The sequence below is a fragment of the Bufo gargarizans genome, chromosome 6, assembly GCF_014858855.1.
Source record: "Bufo gargarizans isolate SCDJY-AF-19 chromosome 6, ASM1485885v1, whole genome shotgun sequence".
Classification (NCBI taxonomy): domain Eukaryota; kingdom Metazoa; phylum Chordata; class Amphibia; order Anura; family Bufonidae; genus Bufo; species Bufo gargarizans.
Genome location: NC_058085.1, coordinates 344,855,859 through 344,876,320, shown reverse-complemented (window position 1 = coordinate 344,876,320; position 20,462 = coordinate 344,855,859).

Sequence of the window (20,462 nt, the reverse complement as noted above, 5' to 3'; positions counted from 1 at the left end):
TCGCATGTGTCACCAATGGCGTATGTGGAGGAGTCATGTGAAGGAGCAATTCTTCGGGTGTCTTTTGTCATTTCGTCCCCAATTTTTTTTTTAATTCTTTTATCATATTTTACCATAGTTTCGCTATCTGTGCACATTCCCATATGCAGTGAAAAAGATCTGCCCCGGGGAGTTTACATTTAGGACAAGCTGTCTGTCTATCTTGAATGAGTTAATTATTTATGTTAAAACCGTATATTGAGTTTAAAGTGAGTTTCTCTCCAGACTTCACTTGATACAGCTTTTTGTCATTTTGGTCCAACCCTTAAAAAGGGGGTTTCTCACTGATTGAGCACAGTTCTTTCTAAGTTCGCTGTAAAGGTATGCTATTGAAGTTTTTTTCATTTTTGCAAACTAGAATATTGTCAAACTCATTAAGTGAGAATTCTACAGCGGTATTTGTTAATCTTCCTTTTAAAAAAACCTACTACTTGGTGATATGCTAAATAGTGTTTAGTGTTTAGTTTGTATAGATTACATAAATCAGAGAAAGTGTAATATGATCTTTTATCAGGGTCCCATAGATCTTTAATGGATAGGATTCCCTTTAGTTTCCATTCTTGGAATTGTGAGTTTGCCGAGTCAGCTTGGAACTCAGGATGCTTCCAAGGGTAGAGATATTTAGTCGTCAAAAAAGGCAACCTATAAAGTTTCCTTGACGCTTTCCAAGCTGCCATCGTATCTTTGAGTAGTACCCTCTTTTTAAGTTCTGTCGGAAAGGCAGAATATCTTGTGTGCAGTAATGCGTTTAGGGGCCATGGTCGTGCTAGTTGTGTTTCTAGCTCAAAATTGGAGTAATGGGAATTTTTCCTGAATCCAATCAACACTATGTCTTAATAGACTATCTAGATTGTATAGTCTTAAATCAGGAAAGTTAAGTCCTCCCTCAGCCCTTCTCAACATTAGCGTCTTTAGTGAAATTCTGGGTCATTTCCCTGACCATATAAAATGTCGGAAGGCTGTTTGGAGGGTATTAATATCTGAGTGTTTTAAAAGAAGTGCAATAGTCTGTAGCTGATACAGTAATTTGGGGAAGAAAATCATTTTAATTAAATGGCATCTGCCCATTAGTGATAAAGGAAGCGTTGACCACCTATCTTGCGGTGAAGGATCTGTACTCACCGCTTCCTGCTCCTCGACTCGGCTATCGGCTGTGCAGGGCTGCGCACAGCGTGAGGTCGCTCTGTGACCTCACACTGTGCGCCGCGATAAACAGCCGACAGCAGAATGAAGAGGATCGCGATGGTGACCAGGAGCAGGAGAGGTAAGTGTTTTTATTTTATTTTATTTGCACTGGGGGCTGACATGGACTGCTTATGGCTGACATGGGGGCTTATCGTTGACATGGGGGGCTTATGGCTGTCATAAGGGCTTATGGCTGACATAAGGGCTTATGGCTGACATGGGGGGGCTCATGGCTGACATGGGAGCTGATAGATGGCTAAAGGTTGGGGGGTGATCTGAGGTCTGATTATCATTGCGGGTCTGATTGTTGGTCTGACCTGAGGTGTAATGAAAAATATTTTTTTCTTATTGTTCTACTCTAAAACCTAGGTGCATCTTATATAGGGCGAAAAATACGGTACAGTGCAGCAGAGACCAGTGCAGCAGAGACCAGTGCAGCAGAGACCATAGTCAGTTTATATAGTCATTATTTATAGTGTTATATATTTTAATATGCACCTTGTGTTTTGTTATGCGCGTGAATCAGTCAGCGCCGACTAGCACCACCTAAGCCCCCCCCCCCCCCCCAGGTCCCTGGGAAAATTGTCTTGCATGAAACTGGTCCTTGGTGCAAAAAAGGTTGGGGACCACTGGTTTAGATGATATATGGACTCTGGGGTCTTGCCAATATGTATTCCCAAATATTTGATGGAGTGTTGTGCTATTTGAACAGGTAGTGACTCCAAAGACTTAGGGTTTTTCGATTGAGTTAGGTATAGTATTTCACATTTAGATATGTTCACCTTGAAACCCAAAAAAGAACCAAACAGGGTAAGCATGACAAATAGTTTTGTTAGCTCTATATTAGGGTGGGATAAAAAGACTAGCAGATCATCCTCAAAAAGTGCGTGTTTGACAGTTTTATTCCCAATCCTAATTCCCTTTATATCCTTGCTGTTTGTTAGCAATAACTCTAGTCAAAGGTTCTATAGCTAGGTTAAAGAGCAGTGGGGACAGAGGGCACCCCTGTCTCATACCCTTTTGTAAATAGATTCTAGAAGACAAATGGCCAGGTATGTATACCTGTGCTATTGGATTTTCATATAACCCCGTAAGATATTGACTAAATGAACCCTCTATCCCCACCGAATCCAACACTTTGCCTAACCATTGGCAAGCCACATTGTCGAACGCTTTCTCAGCATCGATAGTCACTATGGCTGAATTTCGCTCCATAGTTGATCTTATTTTAATGTGGTCTAGCACCGCTAACACTTTTCTAATACTCTTTACCGCAGCTCTGTTTTGTGTGAAACCTGCCTGTTCTGGTAGAAGGAGCCTAGGCATCAAACTTGCTAACCTATTCGCCAGTATTTTAGAGATTATTTTTATACCTACGTTTATAAGGGAGATTGGTCCATATGATGCTGCCTGAAGGGGGTCTTTTCCAGATTTAGGAAGCACTTTAATAAACGCCGTACACGCTAGATCTGAGAGTTTGTGTCCTGAACATTGATGTTAATGTAGGTGAAATGTCATCTCTTAGAGTTTTGTAAAATTCCCCTGAATACCCATCAGGGTCTGGTGCTTTACCTGATGACAAACCACCCACCACCTCCCTCACTTATTCTATGGAAATTTGTGAGTTTAATGCAGACAATTCTATTGATGTCAATTTGGGCATTGCATTTTGCTGAAGTCATTTATTTGCTTCTTCTGGATTATCAGCCTGACCCGTGTATAAATCAGAATAGATATCTTTCAGAATTCCCATAATCTTGGAAGAGGGTCTTCTGTATGGTCCCTAATTTATCTTTTAAGGCTAGTATTGGGGCTGTGGTGTTCTTTCCCTTTGCCAATCTCGCCAGTAACTTCCCCGCTTTGTTTCCAAATTTGAACAACTGAGCTTCGGTCTGTGACATATAGGTGGATTCCTTTTTGCTAGCCCACTGATCATATTCAAATTTAGCTTTGAACCACTTGTCCTTATTTTGATGGTTTGGTGGATTTTGAAAGTTGGTGTAAGCATCCCTAAGTGAACGACTGCATCTGTGAAGAGCTTCTGACGTTTTCTTCTTAATATGAGATGTATAGGCTATTATTTTACCCCGCATAAAAGTTTTCCCCGCTTCCCATAATAACTGATTGTTTCCAGTACAACTATTGAAACTGATATATTCTTTACACCACTCTTTTAAAAGGTTTTGGAATTCTCCAGAACTGATTAGTGCATTAGGAAATCTCCATATAAAATCAGATCCTCTCAGCATTGTGTCTGTTAGGTTAAGTAGGACTGGAGTGTGGTCTGAAATAACCATCTCTTCTATCTTTACTTCCTCAGCTCTATTTAACAGATTAGCTGAAAGCAAAATATAATCCAGTCTGGACCAGGAATCATGAGCATTTGAATAATGGGTGAATTCCCTGCCCTCTGGTTGTTTAGCCCTCCATATGTCACATAACGAGTGTACAGAATCGGGGAAGAGAGCTATCTCTGCTCCTTGGTGTTATCGGTATTCCCTGTGCTTGTCGGTGATCTTCTAGATGATTATATACTGAGTTCATATCTCCCGCTATCATTTGGTTCCTGCAAGTATCTTTTAAAAGCATCTGGCCCAATTTCATGTAGAACCCTGAATTTGTGTCATTTGGTCCATATACATTATATATACTTAGCTCTTCAGATGGTGAGTGTTAAACATACCCTCACAAACTGTGTAAGGTAAATTCTTATGCAAAAGTATCAGCACTCCCGCTTTAGAGTGTACGGATGGGGAGCATATAACTTTGCCTACCCACAATTTTTGCATTCTAATGCAATTGTCTTCCTCCAAATGCGTCTCTTGGAGCAAAGCTATATCTGCCTTTAAGCGTTTTAACTGCCTCAATACCATCATCCGTTTATGTCTGGATTTCAGTCCCTTCACGTTCCAAGTTATCAATCGCATGGTGTAACTTGCAGATGTAGATTATGATTATGAGTATCCCCATATGCCCCATAATATATCCTTCCCATCACTTGTGTCATGCAACTCAAACATTCCCCCATCCCTGAAGAAACAAAAACTTGTAAAACTAAACATTTTTTCAAGTGATAACGTGTTAAACCTTATATATATCTATTAAATAGACTAGTATGGTGTTTGCGCCACCTATCAACCTTCATCTCTCCTGCCCAGAATGGACTCCTCTTTTTTCCAACATAGCCGGACAAATCCGCATCATATCTTAAGGTCACAATTCTTACATTTTTGAGAAAAGCTAAGAAAAGACAAGGGAATAAAAGGAAAAAGGAAAATTGACATGAATCCCCGAAAATAGAACTTACAACTCGCCCCCACTTTACCAGACAATCAATGACTTCTAACTGGGTAGAGCATTGTTTTCAGCCAGTCACAGTGAGGTCATCATAGTGTTTCCTCCTTTAAATAGGAGTTTCACTATAGTGGAGTTTGAACTTATACTTCTGAAATATCCACTCGGTGTGTCCACTTGTGGATGATCCTGCTGATCAGGAGGGTCCATCATCTGGAGAGTTTCTCTTGCCTTGGAGATTTCCACTACTTGGTCTGTCTTGCAATGTAGATGGATGTCTCCCAGGATGTTGTTTTGGGATAATTATTCCCAATTTAAGTTGAGACATAAAAGTCCCATCTGCTTGAAAAAACCTTTAGGACTGCTTGGTACATAAGAACAAAGCGAGTATGTCGCTCATATAGCTCTGAGCATAGTGCTGAAAATTCTCTTCTCCTCCTCTGAACTGAATAGTCTCAGAAGATTAACAGCTTCTGACCCTTTATCTCCAGCTGTGATCTATTCTGTTTGTATGCACAAAGAATCGCTGTTTTATCAGTAAAATCAAAGTATTTTACGATCACTGGTCTAGGGCGTTTTGAAAGTGCACTTGGAGCTTTTAGATTGTTATCTTTGCCGGTTTTCAGATCTGGACCAATTCTATGTGCTCTTTCAACTTCACTGCAAGACCCAGTGCTGCAGGTATGTCATGGTCACAAATGTGTATAAGATCTTGGGCGGGCATTTACTCTATGATACCCAAGACTCGCAGATTGTTTCTGCGGGAACGGTTCTCAAGATCATAACATTTTTCTTTTTGCGTCTTATTCTCCTTCACCGTTCTCTCTAAATCTAAATTGCCGTCCACCATGACAGGACCGTTCAACAGGTTCGACACATTTCTTTAGCAACGATTTATGAAATACGTTATGGATTTTCACTGTCTGAGGAAGTTCAAGACGGAAGGCTACAGGGTTGCTGTAAGCTATCCAGGCATGCTGGGAGTTGTAGTTTGGAGGGCCGCAGTTTGGACATGCCTGGTCTAATATGTCCCTTTGCCAAACTCTCGGTAATATACTCTCGCATGGCCTTTCTTTCGGGTTCCGAAAGATTATACAACCGAGATTTGGGCAATTTAGCTCCGGGAATAAGATTGACGGGACAGTCATACTCCCAGTGCGGAATGCAACTCCTGATTACCACTCAGAGAACACATCAGAAAATTCTGAAATAAATTAGGCTACAGTTTTAGTGGTAACCATAGAGAACGATACATTAAGACAGTTGTCCATGCAAAAATCACTCCAATCGATAATCTGTCCTCGCTTGCCAGTCAATGTTATGGTTATGTTTGCTTAACCATGGTAAACCCAACACCAACAGAGCAGGCAGACCCTCCAACACATAGCAGGAGATAGATTCCTGATGAAAATTACCCACTCTTAAATGAATGTCATTCACTACCTGCGACAGGCATTTTTGGGTGAGAGGTGCTGAGTCAATTGCAAAGACAGAAATACTTTTCTCTAATGCATTAGTGGTCAACCCGTGAATGCATACAAACTGTCCATAAATCAAGTTAACTTCTGCCCCACTGTCGATAAATGCTTCGATTTTTACAGTTTTGGACTCTAGCGCCACCTCGGCAGACAGGAGAAAACGTGTACTACCAGTAAAAGACAAAAGTAGGTTTTCTTGCTCCCCACCCACACCACCAATAGTAATTTGGGGATTAAACGTTTTTTCCTTTTTGTTTACACCTTGATGCTGCAAGTACGGACAAATATTCACTTCTTGCCACAACAAAAGCAGACTCCTTTCACATGACCAAAACTTTTGCCAGAAGTTCCAGGAGTAGCTCCTACTAACTGCATAGGCTCCTCACAAGGCGCAACCACAAGTGTCCCTCCACCATAAGTGTCAAAGGAAGCAGTACCCTTATTGGACAGTACTTCCTGAAGGTGAGGACCCCTAGATCTCTCCCTCAGGTGTCTATCAAGACGTACAGCAAGGGACATAGCTGCTTCCAATGACTCAGGATTTTCATGAAAAGCCAATGTGTCCTGCAGTCTCTCAGAGAGACCCTGACAGAATTGGCTACGGAGAGAAGTATCGTTCAAATCTGTATCGGTAGCCCATCTCCTAAATTTAGAGCAATATGTCTCCGTGGAACGCTCTCCCTGCGGCAAACCCCGTAACTTGGTCTCGGCCTGAGAGATCCGATCCGGGTTATCGTAGATAAGACCCAAGGCTATAAAGAATTCATCTACCGACCGGAGGGGCGGTGATCCGGTTGGCAGAGAAAAAGCCCAAGATTAGGCGTCCTCTTTAAGCAATGAAAAAATCATACCCAAACACTGACACTCATCCCCAGAAGAGTATGGACGCAGCCTAAAGTATAATTTACATGACTCCTTAAACCTGATTAAATTATCACTACCCCCGGAAAACCTGTTCGGGAGAGCCACTTTCTGTTCAGGGCAGGCCTGGGACCCACCACCGGAACCAGCAGCCTGTGGACTCTGAATCTGCAAGACCGTTGCACTGAGGTCTGCTACCTCCAAAGTCAGATTCTGCAGCTGTTCGACCAGTGCAGACATAGTATTTATAGCTGCATAGATCAGAACAAAAATGGCGGTATTGGCTCTGGATAATGTCACAGATGTAATAGGGGAGAACACCAAAAGACAACAAGAAGGAAGGGGAAAGACACTAGGCCTCACCGCTAGGGAAGGAAAAGGGTCATCACCTATGAAACCCTGCTCCTGGCCCTAACTCCTATCTGTATGTATACCTCTCGATGGTAGAGATGCCCATACATAGGAACCTAGAAAACCCTGGTGACCATAAGGATGCCACTAGGTGGCAGCATTCTATTGTTATAGTGCAAATGATGTGTTCAATGGTGTCTATATAGACATCAATGAACACAATAGGCAAGGTTTTAATTTTTTTTTGTATTAAAACGCAAGAAAAATTATACAAGTGTGGGATCGTTGTAACCATACTAATCTGGAGAATGACGATAACAGGTCAATTTTACCGCATAGTGTACAGTGTAAAAAATAAAAACCTTTATCAGAATTGCATTTTTTCCCAATTCTACCCCATTTGGAATTGTTTTCCCGCTTCCTACTCGTGAAGATCGCTAGAATATTCGTTTCATATTCGTCTAAATCGAATATTCGTAATTTTTCTAGTTATCGCAATTATTATGCGATTTAAATAATCGCGTATTGCGATTGTAACTTAAGGCTACTTTCCTATTGGTTTGATAGAATTAGGAGATGACGAATATGACGAATGTATTCGTCATATTCCACAAAACGAAGATAACAAAGTATTCTCCATCTTCGTTTAGCTACCTATTCGTCAACTTCGCTAATTCTAGCAATCAAATAGGAAAGTTGACATGGAGCGTCCCCATCACCATGGGAACGTCTCCATATACTAGAATGTACTGTCGGATTTGAGAATTACGTTGAAATCGCAATTCGATTAATTCAAGTTAAAATAATCGAATTGCGATTTCAACTTGGACCCGGTTTTCTATGGTTGGCTTGGTAGAATTAGCGAATATGACGAATGTATTCGTCATATTCCACAAAACGAAGATAACGAATGTATTCGTCATATTCCACAAAACGAAGATAACGAAGTATTCTGCATCTTCGTTTTAGCTACCTATTCATCAACTTCGCTAATTCTAGCAAGCATATAGGAAAGTTTACTATAGAGACAGCTAAATTTAATTTGCAAGGCGATTATATTACTTAGCTTTTTTTTAAATAAATAGAATAATTATAATACCTGATAATAATAATTATTCTATTTATAAAAAAAAAAGCAAAGTAATATAATCGCATAGTGAATTAAACTTAGCTTTTGTGGAATATGACGAATACATTCGTCATATTCGCTAATTCTACCAAGCCAACCATAGAAAACCAGGTCCAAGTTGAAATCGCAATTCGATTATTATAACTTGAATTAATCGAATTGCGATTTCAACGTAATTCTCAAATCCGACAGTACATTCTAGTATATGGAGACGTTCCCATGGTGATGGGGACGCTCCATGAGCACAGAAGTCGTCAGAAGCGGCAACGGGCATTGACTGGAGCAGCCAGGAATACAGGAATCCTAAGGACAGGTAAGAACAACTTTAGGGAAGTGGGAAAGAAAAAAATATAACAATAATAAATAAAAAAAGCGAATATTCGAAATATCGAATTTATAGCACTATATTCGAAATATTCGCGAACTTCCTACTACATGGTATACAATCATAAATGGTGCCATTAGAAAGTACAACTTGTCCCACAAAAAACAAGCCCTCATAAGGCTATGTAAATGGAAAAAATAAAAAAGTTAGGACTATGAGAAGGCGGGGAGTGAAAAATGAAAACGCAAAAATGGAAAATCCCAGGGTCCTTAAGGGGTTAAAATCTAGACATGTCAGGCAAATTCAGAGTTCATATTTGGAATAAGCGTGCTCATTTTAGTATAAATCACATGTTTTTCTCTCAGTAGCAAAATCATTGTTGTGCGGTGTAAGCGTTTAATAGAACCGGTTTTGTAGACATCTATGTGGAATCAGCTGACGACGGTGTAAAAGGAGTGCGCTCTTTCACGCTATATTACAATCTTGGGCCTCTGCACGGTTCTTTATACCTGACCTGTAACTTGTAATTTGGTAACTTTTGGCCCTGTAACTGCCCAAATAAGTGAAGTGTGCATGTCACACTGACTCACAGTATTGTTTCACTAGCACAGCAGACTCACTATGCGTATTGCTGCAAGGCACAGTGTTCTACACCACTATACAGTCTCTCTGCAGCCAGAAAATAGCTGTTTTTTAACTCGATTCGCCACAAATGAATTTGGATCGAATCGTTTTGGAAAATTCGTCGAACCGACCGGATCGAATTTTTGAGAAATTCTCTCATCTCTAGATATAATTTACATTTATTTATAAAAAATTGAAAAATTCACAGAAAAATTTGCAATTTAAATTTTTTTAATTTATCTGCTTTTAACCACTTCAGCCCCGCTAGGTGAAACCCCCTTCATGACCAGAGCACTTTTTACACTTCGGCACTACACTACTTTCACCGTTTATCGCTCGGTCATGCAACTTACCATACAAATGAATTTTACCTCCTTTTCTTCTCACTAATAGAGCTTTCATTTGGTGGTATTTCATTGCTGCTGGCATTTTTACTTTTTTTGTTATTAATCAAAATGTAACGATTTTTTTGCAAAAAAATGACATTTTTCACTTTCAGCTGTAAAATTTTGCAAAAAAAACGACATCCATATATAAATTTTTCGCCAAATTTATTGTTCTACATGTCTTTGATAAAAAAAAAATGTTTGGGCAAAAAAAAAATGGTTTGGGTAAAAGTTATAGCATTTACAAACTATGGTACAAAAATGTGAATTTCCGCTTTTTGAAACAGCTCTGACTTTCTGAGCACCTGTCATGATTCCTGAGGTTCTACAATGCCCAAACAGTAGAAAAACCCCACAAATGACCCCATTTCGGAAAGTAGACACCCTAAGGTATTCGCTGATGGGCATAGTGAGTTCATAGAACTTTTTATTTTTTGTCACAAGTTAGCGGAAAATGATGATGATTTTATTTTTTTAATTTTTTCTTACAAAGTCTCATATTCCACTAACTTGCGACAAAAAATAAAAAATTCTAGGAACTCGCCATGCCCCTCACGGAATACCTTGGGGTGTCTTCTTTCCAAAATGGGGTCACTTGTGGCGTAGTTATACTGCCCTGGCAATTTAGGGGCCCAAATGTGTGAGAAGAAGTTTGCAATCAAAATGTGTAAAAAATGACCGGTGAAATCCAAAAGGTGCACTTTGGAATATGTGCCCCTTTGCCCACCTTGGCAGCAAAAAAGTGTGACACATCTGGTATCGCCGTACTCAGGAGAAGTTGGGGAATGTGTTTTGGGGTGTCATTTTACATATACCCATGCTGGGTGAGAAAAATATCTTGGTCAAATGCCAACTTTGTATAAAAAAAATGGGAAAAGTTGTCTTTTGCCAAGATATTTCTCTCATCCAGCATGGGTATATGTAAAATGACACCCCAAAACACATTCCCCAACTTCTCCTGAGTACGGCGATACCAGATGTGTCACACTTTTTTGCTGCCAAGGTGGGCAAAGGGGCACATATTCCAAAGTGCACCTTTCAGATTTTGCAGGCCATTTTTTACACATTTTGATTGCAAGGTACTTCTCACACATTTGGGCCCCTAAATTGCCAGGGCAGTATAACTACGCCACAAGTGACCCCATTTTGGAAAGAAGACACCCCAAGGTATTCCGTGAGGGGCATGGCGAGTTCCTAGAATTTTTTATTTTTTGTCACAAGTTAGCGGAAAATGATGATTTTATTTTTTTTCTCTTTTTTCCTTACAAAGTCTCATATTCCACTAACTTGCGACAAAAAATAAAAAATTCTAGGAACTCGCCATGCCCCTCACGGAATACCTTGGGGTGTCTTCTTTCCAAAATGGGGTCACTTGTGGCGTAGTTATACTGCCCTGGCAATTTAGGGGCCCATATGTGTGAGAAGTACTTTGCAATCAAAATCTGTAAAAAATGACCGGTGAAATCCGAAAGGTGCACTTTGGAATATGTGCCCCTTTGCCCACCTTGGCATAAAAAAAGTGTCACACATCTGGTATCGCCGTACTCAGGAGAAGTTGGGGAATGTGTTTTGGGGTGTCATTTTACATATACCCATGCTGGGTGAGAGAAATATCTTGGCAAAAGACAACTTTTCCCATTTTTTTATACAAAGTTGGCATTTGACCAAGATATTTTTCTCACCCAGCATGGGTATATGTAAAATGACACCCCGAAACACATTCCCCAACTTCTCCTGAGTACGGCGATACCAGATGTGTGACACTTTTTTGCAGCCTAGATGCGCAAAGGGGCCCAAATTCCTTTTAGGAGGGCATTTTTAGACATTTGGATCCCAGACTTCTTCTCACGCTTTAGGGCCCCTAAAAAGCCAGGGCAGTATAAATACCCCACATGTGACCCCACTTTGGAAAGAAGACACCCCAAGGTATCCAATGAGGGGCCTGGCAAGTTCATAGAATTTTTTATTTTTTTTGCATAAGTTAGCGGAAATTGATTATTTTTTTTTTTTCTCACAAAGTCTCACTTTCCGCTAACTTAGGACAAAAATTTCAATCTTTCATGTACTCAATATGCCCCTCAGCGAATACCTTGGGGTGTCTTCTTTCCAAAATGGGGTCAGTTGTGGGGTGTTTGTACTGCCCTGGCATTTGAGGGTCTCCGCAATCATTACATGTATGGCCAGCATTAGGAGTTTCTGCTATTCTCCTTATATTGAGCATACAGGTAATGAGATTTTTTTTTCCGTTCAGCCTCTGGGCTGAAAGAAAAAAATGAACGGCACAGATTTCTTCATTCGCATCGATCAATGTGGATGAAAAAATCTCTGCCAAAAAAAAAAAATGGAGGGGAAAGGCGTCTGCCAGGACATAGGAGCTCCGCCCAACATCCATACCCACTTAGCTCGTATGCCCTGGCAAACCAGATTTCTCCATTCACATCAATCGATGTGGATGAATAAATCATTGCCGGGATTTTTTTATTTATATATATATATATATATATACAAAGTGCTTGCCAAAGCATAGGAACGCCGCCTCCTCCTCAGCTCGTATGCCTCGGCAAACGTATCTGTCACTGCAGAGGAGAAAATCCCGTCTTGCAGCGCCGCATACACCGACTTGCGTGTAATCTGACAGCAGCGCAATGCTTCTGTCAGAATGCACATCGGTGCTGCAGCTGGTCGATCGGTTGGTCCACCTGGAAGGTAAAAAAATAAAAAAAAAAAAAAAAAAAAAACAGGCCACAACGCAATAATTTTATTAACTTTGGAACAGAACATGTAACTTTAACTTTTGGAACTAAACATTAACCTGTTTGCTTACCTGTTTTTTTTTTTGTTTTTTTTGTTTTGTTTTTTTACCTTTATAGAACAAACCTCTCCTTCCCCATGGGACAATGTGCAAAGCGCAAATCGCCCAAAGATGTGGCGAAGTGCGTTATGCACTTTGTCCCATGTGAAAGGAGACGTTTGCAGCAGCAGTGAGTGAATGGGCCCTAATAGCCCTGTGTGCCTATCCTGGTGAGATGATCCCTATGCTAATAGTGTACCTGTGAGTGGTACTTCCGGAAACACTCTCCAAAGCATAGGGCAGGGTGGTCCGGACAGTCAGGACAGAAATAGCGGGTGTCACGCCTTATTCCACTCCTGCTACAGACACGACATCTTTTTCGGGGTGACGGTTGGGTTGAGGTACCAGGAACGACATTGGGGAAATGTCGCTCGTGTAGACGGCTAACTACACTGGTGGTTGGGGCCACGGAACCTCCTGGATACAGGAGGTTCTCGATGATCTCTTCCTGAAATTTGAGGAAGGATCCAGTTCTCCCAGCCTTACTGTAGAGAACAAAACTATTGTACAGAGCCAATTGAATTAAATATACAGACACCTTCTTATACCAGCGTCTGGTGCGTCGGGAAACTAAATACGGAGACAACATCTGGTCATTGAAGTCGACCCCTCCCATGTGGAGGTTATAGTCGTGGACTGAGAGGGGCTTTTCAATGACACGGGTTGCTCGCTCAATTTGTATTGTCGTGTCTGCGTGAATGGAGGAGAGCATGTAAACGTCACGCTTGTCTCTCCATTTCACCGCGAGCAGTTCTTCGTTACACAGTGCGGCCCTCTGCCCCCTTGCAAGACGGGTGGTAATGAGCCGTTGGGGGAAGCCCGCGCGACTAGTTCGCGCGGTACCACAGGCGCCAATCCGTTCTAGAAACAAATGCCTAAAGAGGGCCACACTTGTGTAAAAATTGTCCACATAAAGATGGTACCCCTTGCCGAATAAGGGTGACACCAAGTCCCAAACTGTCTTCCCACTGCTCCCCAGGTAGTCAGGGCAACCGACCGGCTCCAGGGTCTGATCTTTTCCCTCATAGACCCGAAATTTGTGGGTATAGCCTGTGGCCCTTTCACAGAGCTTATACAATTTGACCCCATACCGGGCGCGCTTGCTTGGGATGTATTGTTTGAAGCCAAGGCGCCCGGTAAAATGTATCAGGGACTCGTCTATGCAGATGTTTTGCTCTGGGGTATAAATATCTGCAAATTTCTGGTTGAAATGGTCTATGAGGGGCCGAATTTTGTGGAGCCGGTCAAAAGCAGGGTGGCCCCTGGGACGGGAGGCGGTGTTGTCACTAAAGTGCAGGAACCGCAGGATGGCCTCAAAACGTGCCCTGGACATGGCAGCAGAGAACATGGGCATGTGATGAATCGGGTTCGTGGACCAATATGACCGCAATTCATGCTTTTTTGTCAGGCCCATGTTGAGGAGGAGGCCCAGAAAAGTTTTAAGTTCGGAAACTTGGACTGGTTTCCACCGGAAAGGCTGGGCATAAAAGCTTCCCGGGTTAGCGGTGATAAATTGTGTGGCATACCTGTTTGTTTCGGCCACAACTATGTCTAAAAGCTCCGCAGTCAAGAACAGCTCAAAAAATCCCAGGGCCGAACCGATCTGAGCCGTCTCAACCCGAACTCCAGACTGGGCAGTGAAAGGGAAAACTACAGGTGCGGCTGAAGTTGGGGACTGCCAATCAGGGTTTGCCAGCACCTCTGGGATTCTAGGGGCTCTACGGGCACGTCTTTGCGGTGGCTGCGACGGGGTCACTACTGCACGTGCCACCGTACCAGCTTCAACTGCCCTTCTGGTGCTCGCTACTTCACCAGGTTGTACGGCAGTGCTGGTACTAGGTCCAGGGAGGGCTGGGCTGCTGGTGTATGCCTCACCACGTAATCCGACAGCACCAGCCCCACTCTGCTGCTCTTGAAGCGGATCCTGCGCAACCTGCGGTCTAGCGACACGGGGCCGGGTACGCCTGGTGGTATCAGGGACCTCAGCCTCCTCGTCCGAACTTTGGGTCAGAGAGCCACTGCTTTCTACAGGTTCGTATTCTGACCCGCTGGATTCATCAGATGAGGGTTCCCACTCCTCATCCGACTGGGTCAGAAGCCTGTAGGCCTCTTCAGAGGAATACCCCCTGTTAGACATGTGGGCAACTAAATTTAGGGGTATTCCCTGAGACTACCCAAGAAAAAAAAGCAAGCCTGTCTTACAAAGGGGAGGCTAGCGAAGTACCGGAGGCCGCTGCGGTTGATAAAAAATATCAAAACTGATTTTTTTATCGCCGCAGTGCGTGTAAAGTGAATGTGCAGTGATCAAAAAAAATAATTTTTTTTGTCACTGCGGTGGGGCGGGTGTGGGTGAACGCACGTGTGGGCGACCGATCAGGCCTGATCGGGCAAACACTGCGTTTTGGGTGGAGGGCGAACTAAAGTGACACTAGTACTATTATAGATCTGACCGTGATCAGTTTTGATCACTTCCAGATACTATAAAAGTACAAATGCTGATTAGCGATACGCTAATCAGCGAATAACGGACTGCGGTGCGGTGGGCTGGGCGCTAACTGATCCCTAACTACCTAACCAAGGGACCTAAACTATACCTAAAACCTAACGGTCAATACCAGTGAAAAAAAAAAGTGACAGTTTGCACTGATCACTTTTTTCTTTTCACTTGTGATTGACAGGGGTGATCAAAGGGGTGATCTAAGGGTTAATTGGGGTTCAGGGGGGTGATCAGGGGCTATAGTGTAGTGTTGGTGTACTCACTGTGATGCCTGCTCCTCTGCTGGATCCAACCGACGAAAAGAACCAGCAGAGGAGCAGGCAGCCATATAACAGATCATATTTACAAATATTTCCTGAACGAAATGCCGGCGCAAACTGCGCACACGCGGGCGCATACTCGCGTCATCTCGCGTCTCGCGAGATGACGCGTATATGCGTGACTGTGCGCAGCGCTGCCACCTCCGGAACGCACATGTGCGTTAGGCGGTCCGGAGGTGGTTAAAGAGGACCTTTCATGGGTCCAGACATTATGAAATAACTAGCAGGTTATGTAGAGCACTGTGCACAGATGTAATATTGTTTACTAGTTTGTCTGGGCGCCACTCCATTCGCCCGCTCTTTTCCCCTGCAGTTTTCCCGGCTGGTATGCTAATGAATAGCATCGGCACAGGGAGGAGGAGACTGCCCTGTTTCTCAATGAGCATCTCCTTCTCCCTGGCTGTAGCACAGTCCAATCACAGTGGAGAGCGTCACAGGGAGAAAAAAAAAACTCACCTTCTCCCTGGCTGTGCCGGGAAAACTGCAGGGGGGCACAGCGGGGGAACGGAGAGACTGACAGATAAACTAGTAAGCGATCTTACATCAGTGCACAGTGCCCTACATATCCTGCTAGTTATTTCATAATATCTGGACCCATGAAAGGACCTCTTTAAGGCAGATAGTGATACATCATAAAATAGTTATTATTTAATATTTCCCATATGTCCACTTTCATGTTTGCATCATTTTGTAAATGTAATTTTATTTTATAGGATCTTATAAGGCTTAGAATTTTAGAAGCAAATTTTCTAAATTTTAAGGAAATTTCCAAAACCCACTTTATTAAAGACAACTTCTAAAGTCACTTTGTAGGGCTTACATAGTGGAAACCACCCATAAATGACCCCATTGTAGAAACTACACCCCTCAAGTAATTCAAAAGTGATTTTAAAAACTTGAGGTGCTCCACAAGAATTAAAAGAAAAAGTAGATTACATTTTTTTATTTAACTTTTTTGGCAGATTTTCCATTTTAATTCCTTTTTTCCTGTAACACATCAAGGGTTAACAACCAAATAAAACTCAATATTTATTACCCTGATTCTGCAGTTTACAGAAACACCTCATATGTGGCCTTAAACTGCTGTACGGGCACACGGCAGGGCACAGAAGGAAAGGAGCGCCATATTGATTTTGGAGGGCAGATTTCACTGCGATAGTTTAAAGTTGTCATATGACATTTAAAGACCCCCTGATGCACCCCTAGAGTAGAAACTCCAAAAAAGTGACCCCATTTCGGAACTTATAGGATAAGGTGACACTTTTATTGTTACTATTTTGTGGTAAATATGACTTTTGATTGCTCTATATTATGTTTTTTGTGAGGCCAGATTACCAAAAAATGGCTGTTCTGGCACAGTTTTTATTTTTTGCTTTTTACGGTGTTCACCTGACAGGTTAGATCTTGTGCTTTTTTTTATATAGAGCATGTTGTTGTAGAGGCGACGATATCAAATATGTCTACTTTCATTTTCCCTTTGTTTCAGTTTTACACAATAAAGCATTTTTGAAATAAATCATGTTTTTGTATCTCCTTTTTCTGAAAGCCATATTATTTTTATTTTTCGGGTGATTATCTTATGTAGGGGCTCAATATTTGCAGCATGAGGTTACGGTATGAGTGCTACTATTTTGGGGTGCACACTACTTTGATCATTTGGTATACTTTTTGTGATGTATGGTGACAACAATTTATATTTTTTTGGCACGGTTTTTATTTTTATTTTTTTACGGTGTTCACCAGACGGGTTTGCTAATGTAATATTTTTATAGAACAGGTTATTACAGACGAGGCGATACCTAACATGTCTGTTTTTTAAAATATACAGGTGAAACTTGAAAAATTTGAATATCGTGCAAAAGTTCATTTATTTCAGTAATGCAGTTTAAAATTAGAATAGAGAAAAGGTTTAATATTCTAGGCTCAAAGTGTCACACTCTAGTCAGCTAATTCATCCATACCCCCTGAGCAAAGGGGACCTGAGATTGTGACTTTGGGGTTTTCATAAGCTGTAAGCCATCATCATTCGATGCGGCTGCTCCACAGACTGTGCTCGTGCATTGCGGCCCGCATATTTGGGAAAAATTAAGTTTTGGTTTATTTTTACTTGAAACTTTAAAGTTTTGGGGGGGGGGGAAACTTTATTTTTTCAACTTTTTTTTTACTTTATTTTTTATCCCACTTTGGGACTTCAACTTTTGGGGGTCTAATCCTTTACAATGCATTCCAATACTTCTGTATTGGAATGCATTGGCTGTATGAGTAATACTGTGTGTATTACTCATACAGCTTCCGGCCTGTGAGATCCAGGGGGCTGGATATCACAGGCTCGTCACCGGAAGGCATCGCGCTGCCTTCCATGCCATCGGGTCTCCCCTACAGCCGCATGGGGACCTGATGGCACCTCCGATCACCGCCGCCGCATAAAGTAAAAGCCGCAAACCGCAGGTCTGAATTGACCTGCAGTTTGCGGCGATCGCCAACACGGAGGGGTCACGGGACCCACCCGGCGTTGTAACAGGATGCCCGCTAAATGATTTCATCGGACATCCTGTTCCGATTAACCCCCGCAGCGCCGCAATCTAGTTTTAAACTTAGGATGTACCGGTACGCCTTGGGCCCTTAAGGACTCGGAAAACATGGCGTACCGGTACGTCCTAAGTCCTTAAGGGGTTAAACGCGTATTCATAGGCTCTGTTTTGCATTACTGAGCCCATGCACTGGGGTCTGCAGCCTTCTGACCCAAGTGTACAATATCCCTAGACATTTGTTCGGTACCTCACACACACTTTTAACAGGTACTGGGTCTCCAGGAAAATAATGTGTATTAACCTGCCCCAAAGCCAATGCCCTTTTTTGCCCCAAATAAGCACAATCTCACCTTTGGCAACTTGCTATCATCATGGATGCTGTGCCTTTGCAACGTGCTTTTCATCACCTTGGGTACCTCTCATAGGAGCTGAACTGAAGAATACTGCAACCCCTCTACCAATAGCATATCTCGGTAACAGTATCCTCTGCAGGCTTTACTAAGGCACTACCTTTGTCAGGCCCTTTCTTTGGGAATCACTCCATGCCTCCCATCTACTTCTTTGCTCTTCTCAGTACCAGTGACTTCTGCCTACCATGTGACTCCTGTCAACAACCTTTTATATAGCCTTTCCTGTCTATGGAACTATGGTGGCATCTAGTGACAACAGTTAATATTGCAGATACAGTGGATATAAAAAGTCTACACACCCCTGTTAAAATGTCAGGTTTCTGTGCTTTAAAAAAATGAGACAAACATAAATCATTTCAGAACTTTTTCCACCTTTAATGTGACCTATAGAATGTACAACTCAATTGAAAAACAAACTGAAATCTTTTAGGTGGAGGCAAGAAGACAAAAAAAAGTGTGCACACCCTCTTATAACTGGGGATGTAGCTGTGTTCAGAATTAAGCAATCACATTCAAAATCCTGTTAAATCGAAGTCAGCACACACCCGCCATCATGTAAAGTGCCTCTGATTAACCCCAAATAAAGTTCAGCTGCTCTAGTTGGTCTTTCCTGAAATTTTCTTAGTCGCAGCCCACAGCAAAAGCCATGGTCCGCAGAGCCTTCCAAAGCATCAGAGGGATCTCATTGTTAAAAGGTATCAGTCAGGAGAAGGGTACAAAAGAATTTCCAAGGCATTAGATATACCATGGAGCACAGTGAAGACAGTCATCATCAAGTGGAGAAAATATGGAACTGTATTAAAATTATTGGCGAGTCTAGCTATATAAACATGTAAGCCATATTAGCAACCTAGGACAGCTGGCCAGCTACAGAGGACATTAATGAAAGCTGTTATTATAAGGTAATTACAGATCTTTTGACAATCATTTACAGACTAAGGGTCCATTCACACCCCAGCAAAATAGGTCAGCATCCTTTCCGCAATTTTGCGGAACAGGTGGGGACCCATTCATTTTCAATGGGGCTGGAATGTGCTGTCCGCATCCGCATTTGCGGATCCGCACTTCCGATCCGCACTTCCATTCCACCCAAAAATTGAACACGTCCTATTCTTGTCCGCAATTGCGGAGAAGAGAAGGCATTTTCTATGAGAGTGCTGGCGATGTGTGGTCCGCAAAATGCGGAACGCACATTGCCGGTGACCGCGTTTTGCGGATCCGCAATTTGCGGATCCACAAAAGACATATGGACGTGTGAATGGACCATAACTCAGGTATACATGCCTAGTTCTAATAAACTAGCAAAAAAAATAAGAGGCTCTGTCACCTGGGTCAACCCTATACAAATATGCAGTTGAAAACCGGTAAGCGGTGGGCTCGTCATAATGTAACTGTGCTCAGATGCTTCACCATTTTCAATCAACCCCCAAGAATAGCACCAATCCCCTTGTGAATGAGTAAGTGACCAAAATCCTTGTGAATAATAGTATCTGCTGGTCTCGGTTGAAACGGTGCGTCAATATAGAGTAAATAGAGTAACAAGTGAATCACGTCACCAGAGGAGGATTGGACTTACGGTTCTCTCTGGTTATATATAATGGTGGATAAGTTGCGCGTAGAAAGGATCAGGTTGAAAAACCTCAGAGAAGTAAGTATAATGGGATTTAAAACAATATAAAATATAATATACAGATGAATGGTGCCCAGAATCTTTCAATAATAATAACTGTTAAATAAATTTGTTAAAATAAAAGAATTAAAAGTATTGACTCACTTCACTGGGGGGTGGTCCTTGTACCCCCCTAGCTAGAATCGCCTGTAGAATGGTAGATATTGATGGCAGCCGAGTCGGAGGTGTAGAAAACCCCCTTTATCAGGAACAATACATAAATCACATAAAACACAACATATTCATACCTGAACATATATAGATCAAGGATACTGCCAAAACACTCATGTGTTAGCGTGGGGCCGGAGGTGGGGTCACGCGGTGTGCGACTTCCGGTGCCACGCAAGTAACATTACGTACTTCTGGTTTCTTGCGTTCCACTGTGGAACGCATCGAAGGTGATACTAATAATTTGATTCGCTAGTTTCATCTACATCTCGATAAGGAATGGTAACAATCTAATAAGCTGTTATGCAAAGGATATATCTAAAAACGGAGAAGGGGTTGTGGTT